The 15,278-nt window shown below is 39.5% G+C and overlaps 1 protein-coding gene across 1 annotated transcript in view; it reads right to left on the bottom strand.

The window, feature by feature from the left end:
- Positions 1-14,388, bottom strand: part of ACSM3 (acyl-CoA synthetase medium chain family member 3) — a 52,026-nt gene extending 37,638 nt beyond the window's left edge. Inside the window, exon 1 of the mRNA XM_049904905.1 lies at positions 14,269-14,388. The gene's annotated coding sequence lies outside the window, so the exon portion shown is untranslated. The remainder of the gene's footprint in view (positions 1-14,268) is intronic.
- Positions 14,389-15,278: the final 890 nt, after the last annotated feature.

Below are 15,278 nucleotides of genomic sequence, written 5' to 3'. Positions count from 1 at the left end.
CAACATGTGCATTCCTAAAGTAAGGATTTGGGTCATACAGGCAGTTACTCTCATTGAAAGCAAAGGGCTAAGTCTTTTTATCTAATGTCTTTCACCTACAGGTTTCAAAAATAGCTCACAAATGTTAAGGAAACTTGCATAGTGGAAGTCTAACCCATAGAGGAAGAAACTGAGAGTAGCCCAGTATCTATTTAGGCATGAAAATGCCATCAAAGATTTTGGATTTATAGGCTGCAGTTCCCATGCTCCCAATAGAAGCCCATACTGCCTTCGAGATCAGGCAATTGGCTGGAGCAATTGGCTTAGGCTGTATTTACTAGAGATGTAATAATAGGGCTTTAGCCTTTAGGACTTTTGTCGGGGAGGACCCTCTGGGCAACCCAGCAGTCCTCACTTCTGTGGGAAATCATTTGATTACTATGTTAATTACTTGGCTGAGGTCTCATAAATGAGACTGTTGAAAATGAAGTTCTAGGAATTATGAGCATGCGGGGTTCTCTTTATACTTCTGGTAATTTTCCAGATTACCTACAAGAAACATGTGTTACTCTCACAACCATTAAATTGTGAGAGTAATAAACTGGTTTACTTTTAACTGCAACTCTAGCTGTGTGGTGTGTAAGGCAGCATGGCTATGTGGAAGTATTACTGTATTGATAAATTGCCAAAATAATAATTAATGACAGACGTCAGCCTTAAGTTTTGACCTAAATGGACCAGGCATTTGGGCATCATGTTGATACACCCAACGCATCGAGAGAACTGGGCACTTCTGATCTTCTCACCTATTTGTGTGAGGACCTCGTAAATCACTGCACTTAAGCCCTTGCACATCATCTGGTTTTAGCCTCCACATTTTTCCCTGAGAAGAAAACTGAGCTCTAGAGAAGGGACGCAACTTGCTTCAATGTGTCATGTCAAAGCTAGAACTAGAACTCAAGTCTTTGAATTCCCAGTTGAATGTTCTCTACAGCAGAGTTTTCCAACACTGGCTATATATTTGAATGACGAGGAAAACTTTTTTAAAAAACTGCTGGTGCTTGGGTCCTGGAACAATGAAATCTGAATATCTGGGGGTGGGTACTGGGCCTCATATTTTTTAAAAGTTCCTCAGAGGATTCTAAGGTTGAGGATCTCTGGTCTAGAGGCTGTGGACTGTAAACCAGTAGCATTAGCATCACCTGGAAGACTTCTGGAAATGTACTTTCTCTGGCCCCACCCCATACTATTGAATGAGTAAACCAGAAATCCAAACCCCTTGTCATCGAGTCAATTCCAACTCATAGCGACCCTACAGGACAAAGTAGAACTGCCCCATAGGGTTTCCAAGGAGCGGCTGGAGGATTCCAACTGCTGACCTTTTGGTTAGCAGCCAAACTCTTAACCACTGCGTCACCAGGGCCCCTTTGAATGAGCAGGTTTTAACATTTAAAGAAGATCCCCTGGTGACTGGTGTGCACATTGAAGTCTGAGAAGCCCTTGTCTATAGCGTGGTTGCTAAAACACATTGGCCCCAGTCATAGGATAGGATAGGGTCTCAGGTTTGCCATTTGAACCATTAACTGCTCACAACCTCAGTTTCACACTTTACCAATGGGGAAAACAATAGAACTTTCAACAGAGAGCTGCACCGAAGTTTAAATGAAATAAGGCACGCAAAGTGCTTCTAGTGGTGCCTAGAATATTACTATCCACTAGAATGGGGATTGGCAAGCTTTTTCTATAAAGAATCAGATAATAAATATCTCGGCTTTGCAGACATAAGAACATTTATACCATTGCAGAAAATTCTACTGGACAGCACTGGTCTATATTAATAATAGCTCAGAACTGGATTGATATGAAACATTAAGATACAAGAAAATTGAGGGCTAAGGCTCTCAAGATAGAATTTTTCTAAAGGTTTAGGTTAGTAAAGTGTTAGCCATCTCTTTTTCTCTTGCCTAAGCTGCTGTGTGAAGGAAAGCATGAACAGGAATCTCTTGAGAGTTCTCTTAGGCTCTAGGAGAAGAGGCTGCTCTTAGAACAGAAGTAAAATCACAGTGAGAGCTGGTTTCCCAGTGGGTTATGTCCCCAAGTCTCCAAAGGTCATTCTGTTTTGGTAGAGTGAGAACCACCTGTGTCTGTTTGCTGGGAATGAGCAGGTGCAACCATCAGCACACCTGTTAGGACGAAGTAAGGCACTTTTGCAACTTTCTCTCCTAGAAGTCTTGCTTTCCCTTTTCCTGAGGGAGATCCTTCATGAGCCTCTGAACTTAACTTCTAAGTCACAGATATTACCCTTCTTACAGAATTAGCAACTAAAGGAAACTGAGGCTAAGCAGTCAACACTCAGTTTTTAGACCTAGCTTTTCTCTCTTAATTTTTAAAATTTATTTTTGGATAATGTCTTTAAATGGTTCAAAAATATAAAAATCTGTCTCCCATTCCTAATCTTCCAGCTGCCTTGCCTACCCCACCCCAACCTCTGTGTAATCACTATTACTATCTTTATGTATCTCTTCAGGATTTCTTTATGGGTATTCAAGTAAATATGACTATAGATTCTTATTTCTCAGGTACTAGAATACATACTATTCTGTGCTAAAAAAAATTAGCACTGTGTTTTAGAGATCTTTCCATATCAGTACACAAAGATCTTCCTTATTCTGTCTTTTTGTTTGTTTTGACAGCTGCATGGAATGCCAGTGAAGAGCTACACCATAATTTCTTAAACCAATTCCCCATGGGTGATCATTTGACTTGTTTACATTATTTTATGATTTAGATGAAATTTTGAAACTATGTCCTGATTCTCTCATTACTTGGATGTAACAACAGAAAGTATTTAAAAATAGTTATTAAGAAGTATCAGGAAAGAGGCGGAGCCAACATGATGCTATAGACAGAATCACCACGCCATCCCTCCACAGCAAAGACCCAAAAAACTAATTTACTTAGTTTACAGTAAGATAAACGTCTATCCTGGAACCATAAGTGTCAAATGAAGAGATAAAGGACTCAACCAAGCACTGGATGGAATAGGAAACTGACAGAGAACAGAGATCGAGTAGAGATATAGAGTGGAGGTCCCTTATCAGCTAAGGCAGCACAGATTTGCCATCTTGGACATTTGTTGTATATCTGCGGACAGGGAGTATAGGAAAGCAGTTTCAAGGAGCCCCCAGCAAGAGACAGACCATCCGGTACTCAGCAATATATGCTTTCCCACCTCCACCCTTCCCCCTGCTTGGCCTCCACTGCTTACCAGTGGCCCTGGTCACTCAGGCAGGAGGCCCTGGCTCCTTGCTGCTTGGATTTCCCCTGCCCACACCAGCCAGCTCCTTCAGTGCCATTTCTTTGTTGCTTTTTTCCAGCTTGGTTTCTTCCTTGGCTCTTGCTTCTGCCCCCTCCTTTCTCTTGAACACCTGGCTCTGTGTGCCATCTTTGCTTCTTCTTGACAAGCTGTGAAGCACTGCTCAGCTGGGGAACTGCTTCCCTGGTCTGCACCACCATGCTGGTGGGATCACTGGGGCTTTTTTTGTTTGTTTGTTTGTTTTCTTTTTTCCTTTTTGTTTTTCTTCATTTCTTGGTTTCTCACCTCTCTCTACTTACCTTCTTCTCCTGTCTCCTGAATGCCTGGCACTGTGTGCCATCTCTGCCCCTTCTACCTGGCTGTTCTGCACAGTTTGGGAGCCACTTCCCTGGTCATTGGTGAGATCCCTGGGGGGCATTTCTTTTTTCTTTTATTTATGTATTTATTTTCTTTTTGTTTTTTCTTCATTTCTCAGTTTCTTGTCTCTCCACACCAACAGCAGGCTCCCTCTGCACTTTTTTTTTTTTTGCCTCCTGTTTATCTCCTCTTTCTCTTCTTTCCCATACCCGACTTAGCTCCACACATCACAACCTTCATCCTCCCGCCTGCCTATCTGCACCTTGCACTAAACATCACACCCCTGAGCAGCATAGGCATGGCCTACTGGACCCTGCCCTGTACTGAACCCTGGCCCGCCCTGTCGGCATCAGTACGTGCCACAAATAACCCATCCCAGTCCCCCCCTCCTTTAGCTGTACCTTCCCTGCTGCACCATAGCTGGGCGACTGACCCTGCCCATTGAGCAAGGAGGTGAAAAGTATCGTGCCCACAGATGAGCAAAAAACAAAGAATGCCTAACCTGCCTGCTCAGACATAACCAAATAAAACAAAAACTAGGGTGAAACAAACAAACCTACAATCTATAAATGAAGGAAGTAACTACTGAATGTCCCAAAGATAGCAGACAATATCAAAACATATATATATAAAGGACAGAATGGTTCTAGTAGGCATCCAAAATAAAACACCAGATGACTTTTCAGTACAAGAAAAGGCACTGGAACTACTTGATAGGGAATTCAAATCTCTAACATTCAGAGCTATCCAAGAGTTGAAGCAAAAAGACAAAAATGAAGAAAAAATAGATAAATTCTTGGAAAAGGCAGACAAAATTATGGAAAAGACAGACAAAACAATGGAAGAATTCAGGAAAATAGTACAGGAACAAAATGTCAAAATAAATTCACAGCTAGAAATCATACAAAAGCAACAATTAGAAATCCAAAAGATAAACAACAAGATTTCAGAAATGGACCGTGTCATGGAAGGTCTGAGGAGCAGGTTTGAAACAATGGAAGACAGGATCAGGGAAATTGAAGGCAAATATTTGGATACCACTTTGAGGAAAAATCAGAGAAAAGAATGAAGAAAAATGAAGAAATCCTGAGAACGATGTGGGATACAGTTGAAAGAAAAAATTGCAAGTGATTGGAGTTTGAGAACAGGGGTAGAAAACAGAAAACCTGGAAAGGATCATTGAAGAATTGCTGACAGAAAACTTCTCTAATATGACTGATGAAAACTGACCATCCAAGAAGCTCGATGAACTCGTTCTAGGATAGACCCCAACAGAAAATCACCAAGGCATATCATAATTACACTTGCTAAAATCAAAGACAAAGAAAAAGTCCTGAGAGCAGTTTGAGAAAAATGAAAAGTCACATACAGAGGGGAAGCAATAAGACCAAGCTCTAATTACTTGGCAGAAACCATACAGTCAAGAAAGCAATGGGATGACATATATAAAACCTTGAAAGAAAAAAATTGCCAACCAAGAGTATCCTGTAACACTCTCTTTCAAATATGATGGTGAAATTCGGACATTTCCAGATAAACAGAAATTAAAGGAATATGTAAAAACCAAACCAAGCTTACAAGAATTATTAAAGGGAGTCCTTCTGTTTGAGAGCAAACAACATTAGACCACAGCCTGAATCTAGGATATGAGATCACACCAGCCAGATACCAACCTAGGAAATGAACTCTCAAGGACTATTCAAAACTAAAAGATTTGCAATAGGGAACCAGAGAGGTTGATACATAAGTGACAAAAATGTCAGAAAAAAAAAGAGGGAATAAATGGTGTAGGTATAGAACTTTCTAATGGAGAGGAAGGCAAGGTGATACCAAGTAATGAAAGACTAGTTCAAACCTAGGAAGATAAGGGTAAATTTCAAGGTAACCACGAAGGAAGTTAATGAACCTACTCATCAAAATAAAGAAGAAAAGCATAAAGTCTCAGTAAAAACAAAAGAAATGAAAAAATCCACAAACAAAAGGAATTCAGCACAGGAGAGTAAGAGAAACGAAGAAAACGTCAGTACCATTAAAAAAAAAAAAAGCACTACAAAATGACAGTAATAAACTCACACCTATCAATAATTACACTGAACGTGTCATGGATTGAATTATGTCCCCTCAAAAATGTGTGTATCAGTTGGGCTGGGCCATGATTCCTGGTATTGTGTGCTTTTTCTATATGTTGTAAATCCTGCCTCTATGATGTTAATGAGGGAGGATTGGCAGCAGTTAGTGAGACAGGACTCAACCTGTAACATTGGATTGTGTCTTGAGGCAATCTCTTGAGATATAAAACAAAGAAGCAAGCAGAGAGATGGGGGACCTCATACCACCAAGAAAGCAATGCTGGGAGCAGAGTGCATCCTCTGGACCCAGGGCCCCTGCATGGAGAATCTCCTAGTCCAGGGGAAGATTGACGAGAAGGCCAACAGAGAGAGAGGAAGCATTCCCCTGGAGCTGACACTCTGAATTTGGATTTTTACCCTACTTTACCTACTTTACTGTGGAAAAATAAACTTTTCTTTGTTAAAGCCATTCACTTGTGTATTTCTGTTATAGTTGCACTAGATAACTAAGACAAAATGTAAATCACCTAAATGTACCCATAAACAGAGAATGACAGAATGGAGAGAAAACAAACAAACAAACAAACAAACAGAATCCATCAATATGCTATCTACAAGAGACACACCTTAGAAACAAAGACATAAATTTATTAAAAATCAAAGGATGGAAAAAAAATATATCAAGCAAATAGCTACCAAGAAAGAGCAGGAGTGACCATACTAATCTCAGATAAAATAGACTTTAAAACAAAATCCACCATAAAAGACAAAAAAGGGCACTATATAATGAATAAAGGGATGATCCATCATGAAGACATAATCATAATAAACATCTGTGCACTCAATGACAGGTCTCCAAATACATAAAACAAACTCTAACAGCACTGAAAAGAGAAACTGACAGTTCCACAATAATAGTAGGCAACTTCAATACTCTACTCTTGGTAAAAGACAGAATATCTAGAAATAAACTCAACAAACATACAGAAGATCTAAAGGACACAATCAGCCAACTTGAACTCATAATCACATATAGAACACTCCACCCAACAGCTGCGAAGTACATATTCTTATCCAGTGCACATGGAACATTCTGAAGAATAGACCACATCTTAGGCCACAAAGCAACCCACAAAAAAAATCCAGACATTGAGATAATACGATGTATCTTCTCTGGTCATGCCATCAAAGCAGAAATTAACAACAGGAAGAGCAAGGAAAAAAAAAAATCAATTACATGGAAACCGAATAACACCCTGCTTAAAAACCACAGGGTAATAGAAAAAATCAAAGATGGAATAAAAAATTCCTAGAATCAAACAAGAACGAAAACACATCATACCAAAACCTTTGGGACAAAGGAAAGGCAGTCCTCAGAGGTCAATTTATAGCAATAGACGTACACATCAAAAAAGAAGAAAGGGACAAAGTCAAAGCATTAGCTATACAACTTGAACAATAGAAAGAGAACAGCAAAAGAAGGCCAAAGCCACCAAAAAGAAGGAAACAATAAAGATCAGAGCAGAAATAAATGTAATAGAGAATAGAAAAACAATAAAATCAACAAAACCAAAAGTTGGTTCTTTGAAAGGATCAACAAAATTGATGAACCACTGGCCAAACTGGCAAAAGAAAAACAGGAGAGGATGCAAATAACCCAAATAAGAAATGAAATGGGGGATGTTATAACAGATCCAACTGAACTAAAAAGGATCATAACAGGGTATTATGAAAAACTATACTCCAACAAATTTGAAACCCTAGAGAAAATGGACAAATTTCTGGAAACACAATACCTACCCAAACAAACTAAATCTGAGCAGACCCATAACAAGGAAGAGACTGAAATGGTAAAAAAAAAAAAAAAAAAAAAAGACAAAAAACTCCCAAAAACAACAAAAAAGCCTTGGCCCAGATGGCTTCACTGGAGAATTCTACCAAACATTCAGAGAAGAGTTTATACCAGTACTACTCAAACTAGTTCAGAACATAGAAAATGAAAGGATACTTCTGAATTCATTCTACAAAGCCAGTATAACCCTGATACCAAAACCAGGCAAAGACACCATAAAAAAAAAATTACAGACCAATATCTCTCATGAATATAGACACAAAAATTCTCAACAAAATTCTAGCCAATAGAATTCAGCATCATATAAAAAAAAAAATACACCATGACTAAGTAGCATTCATACCAGGTTTGCAAGGATGGTTCAGCATTAGAAAATCAACATAATCCACCACATAAATAAAAAAATCACGTGATCGTCTCAGTGGATGCAGAAAAAGCATCTGACAAAGTCCAGATAAAATCTCTCAATAAAATAGATAAAGAAGGGAAATTCCTCAACATAATAAAGAGCATCTATACAAAACCAACAGCCAACCTCATTCTTTCTTAATGGAAAGAGGCTGAAAACATTCCCCTTGAGAACAGGAACAAGAAAAGGATGCCTTTTATTACCACTCCTATTTAACGTTGTGCTGGATGGAAGCCCTATCTAGAGCAATAAGGCAAGAAAAAAATAAAGGGCATCCAAATTGGTAAGGAAGAAGTAAAACTGTCTCTATTTGTGGATGATATGGTACTGTACGTAGAAAACCTAAAAGCCTGCTCGAGAAAACTACTGGAACTAATAGAAATATTCAGCACAGTAGTATGATACAAGATAAACATACAAAAATCAGTTGGATTCCTATACACCAATAAAGAGAACAATGAAAAGGAAATCAGGAAAACAATATCATTTGTAATAGCCCCTAAAAAAATAAAATACTTAGGAATAGATCTAACCAGGGATGTAAAAGACCTATACAAAGAAAACTAAAAAATGCTACTGCAAGAAACCAAAAAAAATCTACCTAAATGAAAATACACACTATCCTCATGGATAGGTAGACTCAACATTGTGAAAATGACAATTCTACCCAATGCAATCTACAAATACAAAGCAATCCTGATCCAAATACCAAGAACATTCTCTACAGAAATGGAAAAACTAATCACTAACTTTGTATGGAAAGGGAAGAGGCCCCAGACAAGTAAAGCACTATTGAAGAAGAAAATAATAAAGTAGGAGGACTCAAACTACTTGACCGTAGAACCTACCATACACCTGTGGTAGTCAAAACAGCCTCGTACTGGCACAATGACAGATACATTAACCAAGGGAACAGAATAGAGAACCCAGATGTAAATCCGTACACCTACGGTCACCAAAGTCCATCAAATGGGGAAAAGATAGTCTTTAACAAATGGTGCTGGCAACGCTGGATGTCCATCTGCAAAAAAATGAAACAGGACCCATACCTCACACCATATACAAAAACTAATTCAAAATGGATCAAAGACCTAAATATAAAACCAGAAAGTATGAAGATCATAGAAGAAAAAATAGGATCAGTGCTAGAGGTCCTAATAAACCGCATTAGCAGGATACAGACTATAACTAACAACATATAAGCTTCAGAAGATAAGCTAGATAAGTGAGATCATCTAAAAGTTAAACAGTTATGCTCATCAAAAGACTTCACCAAAAGAGTAAAAAGAGAACCTACAGACTGGGAAAAAGTTTTTGGCTATTACAAATCCAACAAAGATCTAATCTCTAAAATCTATAGGAATATTCAACACCTCAACAACAAAAAGACAAATAATCCAATTTAAAAAATGGGCAAAGGAAATGAACAGACACTTCACCAAAGAAGACATTCAAGTGGCTATCAGACACATGAGAAAATGGTCGGGATCACTAGCCATTAGAGAAATGCAAATCAAAACCACAACGAGATACCATCTAACCCAGCATTCCTAGAACAAATAATAATAATAAAAAAAAAAACAGAAAGTAATAAACATTGGAGAGGCTGTGGGGAGACTGGCGCTCTTATGCACTGCCGGTGGGAATGCAAAATGGTACAACCATTTTAGAAGACGATATAGTGCTTCCTTAGAAAGCTAGAAATAGAAATACCATATGAACCAGCAATCCCACTCCTAGGAATATATCCTAGAGAAATAAGAGTCATCACACGAATAGACACATGCACACCCATGTTCATTGCAGCTTTATTCACAATAGCAAAAAGAAGGAAACAAACTAGATGTTCATCAACAGATGAATGGATAAGCAAACTATGGTGCATATACACAATGAAGTACTATGCAACGATAAAGAACAATGATGAGTCTGAGAAGTATCTCACAACACGGATGAATCTGGATGGCATCATGCTGAGTGAAATAAGTTGATCACAAAAGGATAAATATTGTATGAGACCACTACTATAAAAACTCATGAAAAGGTTTACACATAAAAAGGAACAACTTTGATGGTTACAAGGGAGGGGAGAGGTGGGGATGGAAAAACACTAAATAGACAACAGATAAGTGGTAACTTTGGTGAAAGGTAAGACAGTACACAATACTGGGGAAGCCAGCACAACTTGGAGAAGGCAAAGTCATGGAAGCTCCATAGACACATCCAAACTCCCTGAGGGACCGAATTGCTGGGCTGAGGGCTGTGGGGACCATGGTCTCAGGGAACATCTAGCTCAATTGGCATAGCATAGTTTATAAAGAAAACGTTCTACATTGTACTTTGATGAGTAGCATCTGGGGCCTTAAAAACCTGTGAGTGGCCATCTAAGATACTCCACTGGTCTCACCCCTTTGGGAGCAAGGAAGAATGAAGAAAACTAAAGACATAAGGGAAAGATTAGTTCAAAGGACTCGTGAACCACAACCACCAGTCTCCACCAGACTGAGTCAAGTACAGCTGGATGGTGCCCAGCTGACACCACTTATTGCCCTGACAGGGGTCACAGTGGAGGGTCCTAGACAGAGCTGGAGAAAAACATAGAACTCACAAAAAAAGACCAGACATACTGGCCTGACAGAGACTGGAAAAACCCTGAGAGTGTGGTCCCTGAAGTTCACCCTTTAGCCAAGGATTAGACAGGGCCATAAAGCAAAAAAGACTAAAGGGGCACACCAGCCCAGGGGCAAGGCCTAGAAGGCAGGAGGGGACAGGAAAGCTGGCAACAGGGAACCCAAGATTAAGAAGGGAGAGTGTTGACATGTTGTGGGGTTGTTAACCAATGTCATAAAACAATTCTGTGCACTAACGGTTTAATGAGAAACTAGGTCTATAACCTTCATCTAAAGTAAAAATAAAAAAAAAAAAGCAGCATCAGGGACACTGAAGTCAGTCCTGGGGTTTACCCTTCAGCCAAAGTTTAGACAGGCCCATAAAACAAAACTAGACTAAATGGACACAGCAGCCCAGGTGAAAGCATGAGAAGCCACAAGGGGACAGGAAAGCTGATAATGGGGAACCGAAGGTCGAGAAGGGGAGAGTGTTGACATATCATGGGGTTGGCAATCAATGCCATAAAACAATATGTGTATTAATTGTTTAAGGAAAACTTAATTTGCTCTGTAACCTTCATCTAAAGCACAATAAAAAAAAATTAGAAGTATCGGAAAAAATCTCAGATCCTATTAAAATAAGAAGCAGGAATTTGGACTGGTTAGAGCAAATATTTTGGGGCCACATTCTCAGTAGGTTGATCTGATTTATTTTATTTACTCAAATATTGATGGTCACCTATGGACTATTTCAGGCACAGAAAATACAGAGTTGAATGAAAGACAAAGTCCTCCTTGGCCTTACAGGGAGAGACAAGTCAACAAATAAATGTGACAGGTGATGCAAAAAAGCAAAGGGTACCAGGGAGATTTGGCTGCCCAGTGCTAAGCACTTCACATTCATACATTATTATTTCCATTACATAGACACGGACACACACACATGCAAGCACACCTCTCCAACTTAGAAAATGCCTTCATTCACCAGATATTTATTGAGCACCTCCTATGAGCTAGACCTGTACTCCCACTAAAACCCACTTCCATCAAGTCGATTCCGACTCATAGTGACCCCATAAGGGTACTTTGTGTACCTTCTGGATGATGCAAAAGTTGGCTTCCTATCTGTTACTGAGCAGCCTGAGAAGCTAGGCAGACAATGCTGTGAAAAACTTGGTTGTGATTCATGTTCAATTTTTTTCCCAAAATATTTTATCAAGAGAGTCTGCCAGCCACAGTCTTGGTGCCAACTGTGCCGCTGCCACTGTCACCTTTACAAAGCCACCCACTGGAAGCATGAGCAGTTCCGGAGGAACTTGGAGAAGTTGGAGGGGCTGGACACGCTTACCAAGGTGTTAGTAGCCTTATATAAAAAACCAGAGAAACCTAATAGTGCTTTGGATTTTTTAAAGCATGTCTTAGGAGCTGCAACCGCAGAACATCAGCAGTAGAGCTGCTTAGCCTAGAATTGGCAGAAATAAAAGAGGGATATGAATCTATTGTATAAGAAAATTAAAAAACAAAAAACTGGAAGCAAAGCTTCCTCGATATGAACCATCTCAGGAGGTTAAGCGTGCTGAAGAGGATTCCTCTCAGTTGAAAAGACACTGAAAAATGGTTCTGTATGACTTCAACAGTTTGTATAGTATATAATCTTTTCTGAACCGATGTTATAAAACTTTTAATATGTTAAATTCACTTATCACACTTTGTCATAAACACAAAATTAGAATCACCAATAAAAACTCAATATAACTTTCTTTGGGTGAATCTAAAGTAAACCTTGAAAAAACTCTGAATACAGCCATCTAAACAGTTTTCATTACCTTAAAAGACGTTCTGTTTGCCAGCCTGATTAGGAATGATGGTACTCGTTGTATCTTAACCAAAGAAATTAAACATGTATTATTCCTTGGTTTAGTTCAGAGTATGAGCACAGATACCGTCATTCTTTAAAATGAAGATGACAAGCTGTTTATATTCCCTTTGGGCAGCTGGAAAGATCTGTGTGGCATAAGGTACTTTTGCACAGGTTCCGATAATTCTCTACTCTTGTTTATAAAGCAGAACAAGTAACCCTTCTCTGGCACCACTTTGCCATACATGGCTGTATGTTCCAGTTTAAACGGTTCCCTTCTGTGCAGTCGTGCCCTACCTGATAATCTGATAATGTTGCCTTGCTTTGCTCTGTGCTTCAGTGAGTCCTAGTTGCACATTGCCCTTTCTACGTGACTTTTCAACTTGCTACCCTGATTGTAATTTACATAACTTTAAGTTGCTTAGTGAGCACAGAATAGAGGCAATAGAAAATTCTGGGTTTATGCCTAAAGTGGGAATGAGAAGGGGAATAAGCCATATATATATTGTGGGAAATTAGAGTTTTTGAGTATAATTATGTAGTGTTTTTTTCCTCAAAGTATTTTTCTAATCTTGAATTCATTTTACCTTCACTATTATGAGTCAGAATTGACTCAAGGGCACTGAAGCAGGTAGGGCAAGTATGAGTGGGAATGTTGGGTGCTGAAATTTTAGGCCAAAGACTGATTTGCTGACTGTAGAAATGCAAGCGTGGCAGTGAACCACTCTAAGCGTCACTTTCCTCATCTGTTAAATGAGAAGAATATCTGTGCTGCCTGCTCACAGGGTTATCGTGAGGGTCAAGAGAATGTGAGAGATTTGTAAATGGTAAAGCACTATGTCTGTGTTTGTTAGTCCAAGACCTATGGCCAGATGTTGTTTTATTGATCACTTATTTTCCTCATTGATTGACTGACATTATTTCATGTATTCTATCCCTATTTTTAGAGAACCTGTCTTTATTTTTCAATCAAACCACAATACAGAAAGCAAAATGAATCCAGTGAAAGCTGGTTTAACTAGCAAAAGTCTCAGCATCTGCTGGAAACAGTGACCAAGCTAATTGTAAGGGCATGTTGGCAAGAATGTGGCCAGTGATCTGTGTGGCCTCTTCTTGTCACAAGTTTATTTTTGGAGGAGAAAAGGGGGCAGATACTGTTGGAAGAACATTAACTTGGACTGATTTGTCTCTTACCAATTTGAGTGCCTCCTACAGTGACAGCAATGTGTTAAGTGCTGGTTGTTATAAAGATAAAAGACTTGAAGTTATAAGGCATGTATATAAGCAATTTACAATATGGGATAAAACTCAAAAACCCACTGCCATCAAGTCGGTTCCGACTCATAGCGAACCCATAGGACAGAGTAGAACTGCCCCATAGGGTTTCCAAGGCTGTAAATCTTTGTGAAAGCAGACTGCCACATCTTTCTCCTGTGACAATATGGTATAGGATGTGCTCAGAACCCTAATAATAATAAAATATGGTCCCATGGGAGTTTTGAAAGAAAAAGAAAACACATTGTATCAAGGTAACACAGGTACACAGTTTTAAAAAATCAAATAGTACCATATGGCTAAAAATGAAAAACTTAGCTGCTAAGTTTACAGCCTTCGGTGCTTGCATACTCCTTGTCACTAAATACAACAGAGAAGTTCTGATAGAAACACTTGGCTGCCCAAGACTTGAGTATTTAAAAAAAAAAAATTTTTTTTTTGGTTTTGTTCCCATATTTATTTTTGTACTTCTGTTATCTTAGCTCACAAATGCATGCGTCAACCCAGCAAATCTTACATAAGAGAGAGAAGGCAAGGTACTCACTCAAGTTAGATCCCAACAGCTGGAGACAATGGCAGACTTGTTTTCTAAAACAGCCCTGAAACTTCTTGAACTCTCACATCTGCTTGCAGTAGCTTTAAGAAGAGAGGGGAGTGGGCTGACAATCTGCAAAAGCAAGATGTGCACAGAGTGCCTTTTGTTGATTGGTGGAGACATTCTGGAGGGAGGAGCAGGAGATTTTAGCCTGAGCTTGTATAAACTGAAAGTTTGCACAGTCCTTCCCTGTTATTCTTAGAGGCAATCATTAACATACACCTCTTTTTCTAGTTCCTTGAGGCCTGGCAAGGTGATTTATTCACTGAAAAGAAAGTGTACAAGGGATTGCTTCGTTGTTGTTGTGTGCCATCGAGCTGATTTCCACTGATAGTGACCCCACAAGACAGAATAGAACTGATCCACAGGGTTTCCAAGGCTATAATCTTTACACCTTTCTCCCCTGGAGACAAACTTCTGACCTTTTGGTTAGCAGCTGAGCTCTTAACTACTGCGCCACCAGGGCTCCTAAGGAATTCCTAAACCAAACCAAACCAAACCGGTTGCCGTTGAGTTGATTCGGACTCATAGCAACCCTGTAGAACAGAGTAGGACTAACCCACTAACCCATAGGATTTCCAAGGCTGTAATCTTTATGGAAGTAGACTGCCATCTTTTTCCCGAGGAGTGGCTGGTGGGTTCAAATCACCATCCTTTCCATTAGCAGTCGAATGCTTAACCACTGCACCACCAGGGCTCCCTGAAGGAATTGCTAGAGAGTGTTAATCCTGGGAAGGAGCAGAAGGAGGACAGAAGAAAGGACAGATGAATACATGGCAGGGTTATGAAGCGGGGAGGAAAGAAGTTGAGAGGTGGGCGTAGGTTGCCCAGGATCTCAGCAGACCAGGAGCTGCGGTTATCTGTTGAACTGGTCAGGACCAAAACTGAGCCCTATCAGGTCACTTCCCAGTTTGAATCTTGAATCATGCTTCCCAGCTCACTCCAAGTAAAATCCCAAG

This window comes from Elephas maximus, chromosome 12 (genome assembly GCF_024166365.1).
Source record: "Elephas maximus indicus isolate mEleMax1 chromosome 12, mEleMax1 primary haplotype, whole genome shotgun sequence".
NCBI classification, from domain to species: Eukaryota; Metazoa; Chordata; class Mammalia; order Proboscidea; family Elephantidae; genus Elephas; species Elephas maximus.
The sequence above is the reverse complement of the archived record's forward strand: the minus strand, read 5'-3'. Positions and strand labels throughout refer to the sequence as shown.